The sequence below is a fragment of the Palaemon carinicauda genome, unplaced genomic scaffold (assembly GCF_036898095.1).
Source record: "Palaemon carinicauda isolate YSFRI2023 unplaced genomic scaffold, ASM3689809v2 scaffold1616, whole genome shotgun sequence".
Classification (NCBI taxonomy): domain Eukaryota; kingdom Metazoa; phylum Arthropoda; class Malacostraca; order Decapoda; family Palaemonidae; genus Palaemon; species Palaemon carinicauda.
This window is the reverse complement of record NW_027169166.1, coordinates 9,005-11,852: the sequence shown is the minus strand read 5'-3', so window position 1 is coordinate 11,852 and position 2,848 is coordinate 9,005. Positions and strand designations below refer to the sequence as shown.

The following is a 2,848-nucleotide window of genomic DNA, read 5'->3' as shown; positions in this document are numbered from 1 at the left end:
AATTAAACCCCAAAATAAATGTCAGACCCAGGTCAAAATTAAGACCCAAAAGAAGAATATTAAAAGAGGATTAGTCGAAGAATCGATAAAACGCAACAAACTAAATAAATAGAAGAATATATGTGTTGCAAATACCACCAGGAAATAGACTCAGTCCTAAATCTAAAGCCTTTTGGGTCAACGCCAAATACTTCTAGAAGGATCTTTCTAGAGTTGTGGTATCTGCTCAAGCTCAATAGTTTCACGTAGTGTCTGCAATCTCATCGTCATTGTGAACAAGGGATGGGGGGGGGGGAGTCTAAAGGTCTACCTGTTGAGTTATCATCCCATACGAACCAATCAGCTGTTACATAAACATGATATTAGCTGAAAGATTATTTTCTAAACGAAAAGATTATTTCCATAGATTTGTGGCAGGCCGATAAGGGTCTTAAAGGAAAGACGAGCTCACATGACCAGTTTATTCAAACAAAACAACAAGCTTATATACAAGCGATTGAAGACAACAATGGCATAAAAACTTTAACAATATGAAACAAGCAATGGTAAGCTGAAGCAGGTTTTTCTATTATGTGAGAGAGAGAGAGAGAGAGAGAGAGAGAGAGAGAGAGAGAGAGAGAGAGAGAGAGAGAGAGAGAGAGAGATAGCACATTACAGTGTATGAGTGTGTATGAAATTTATGTGCATTACAGATGAGTATATATATAATATATATATATATATATATATATATATATATATATATATATATATATATATATATACACACACACATGAAAGATCTAAATGTTGTTACTGTTCTTAGAGTATTTTATTCTAATTTTTCATTACTTCTCTTGTAGTTTTATCAATTTTCTTATTTATTTACCTCACTGGGCTATTTTTCTCTGCTGGAGCCCTTGGGCTTATATCATCCATCTTTTCCAACCAAGGTTGTGGCTTAGCTAATAATAATAATAATAATAATAATAATAATAACTGGGAAACGAGTAAGTCTTTCAAACCATCTACCCCGTCTTTTTAAGGCCTTCTACCCTCGCTCCTTTTAACACGGAATTAAGTACTCTTTCTTCAACCCTTATTTTTCCATTCTCTCCGCATGACCCAAGACCCTAAACATACAAGTAGTACTAAAGGCTAAATCAACGCAGTAGGAGGATTAAGATCTGATTAAGAGTAGTCACAAAAACCAATTTGAAAAATAAGTAGATTATAAATGTATATGGTTCGTTAGGACTCATCAAAACCTTTAGACGTCATTGGGTATAGAAAAAAATTGACAGCCAAATGAAAATAATGTGAAATAGATGTAGTTGGATGAATTACAGGGCCTTGGAGGAGTGTAATGAGCAAATGGCTTTCAGTAAACTGTGAGAGTCATTTCTAAATCAAAATGAACTTTGTTAAAACTTTGTATAAAGGTAACTTCAATGGTCTTTGTTCTTCAGGATCTTTTCTGGACATAAAATGAAGTTTCTACAGCGAAACGGTAGCTATTGTGAGAGAGGGGGGCGGGGGAACATTCATAATAGCTATCGTTTGACTGTAGAAACTTCATTGTATGCCTAGAAAAAAATATGAAAAACTGAGACCATTGATATTGAGGCTTCTTTTATCTTGTTTTAATTTGATATTCAAATGCCAAGAATAAAACCCTTTTTGGCCATTATGAACTAATAACAGCATTCAAAACCACCTTTTCAATTTTCCAAGTCAAAAGTGTCGTTGAAGGAGTATAGAATGAACACAGAGAATTATTATAATACCGCCCAGTACAGTATACGCCATAAGTGGGAAAACCAAGAAAACATGTAGTAATATTTCAATTTCGGACTGATGTCCTCAATTCCTCAACAGGAAGACTGATATAGTATGTATAACGTCACCTCTCTCTCTCTCTCTCTCTCTCTCTCTCTCTCTCTCTCTCTCTCTCTCTCTCTCTCTCTGTATGTATGTATATATATATATATATATATATATATATATATATATATATATATATATATATATATATATGTGTGTGTATATATATATATATATATATATATATATATATTAAAATACAAAATATTTATTTAGCTTTCGAAGGGACCATCTCCCTTCCTCTTCAGAAAACAAATGGTTACACATTTTTGAAAAAGAGGTACAGAAAGGTTCGTAAGATAAAAAACCCGTTACAGTCTTAGCGAACATTAACATCATTCCACGGCGGTTTGTTTACATCTTTTAACAATTCCTTAACAATAGTTACATTGTATTTTAAATAATATTGTAAAAAACAATGTAACTATTGGTAAGGAATTGTTAAAAGAGGTAAATCTGAGATGATCTCCCCATCTAAATAATAATAATAATAATAATAATAATAATAATAATAATAATAAAATTAATAACAATAATAAAAACAATCATAAAATTCCTTATCACATTAAGCGAAACACTATAACAGCTGATGGTGAAAAATTCTGTCCTCGACCTTGCCAGGATTCGAACCTGGAATCTTCTGATGCGTAGTCAGACGCGTTATCCGTTGCGCCACAAGGCCGTTAGAGATTTAGGAAACTAACTTATTTTTCGTTTTTTATTAATGCTACATAAATCTTCTTTACATAACTGATATTTCCCTTACAATTAGGAAATTAAAATTTTTAAATTTCATGTATAGAGATGTAATAAGCAAATATTTTTTCTTTTCCAAATGCACGCGAGCAGTGTAGGACCTTGTTAACCTCGTTATATTTCGGTAGAACTTCTTCTTATCATGTCCTCACCACTCAACAGAGCTTCAACTACAAGTAGCATCTTATCCCGTACAATGACATGATTAATAAACATATACAGAATAAGA

The 2,848-nt window shown here is 32.5% G+C and overlaps 1 non-coding gene across 1 annotated transcript; it reads right to left on the bottom strand.

The window, feature by feature from the left end:
• Window positions 1-2,472: 2,472 nt before the first annotated feature.
• Window positions 2,473-2,545, bottom strand: TRNAR-ACG (transfer RNA arginine (anticodon ACG)). Its single transcript has one exon. It is a non-coding gene; the product is annotated as a tRNA-Arg (tRNA).
• Between the last annotated feature and the right edge of the window lie 303 nt (window positions 2,546-2,848).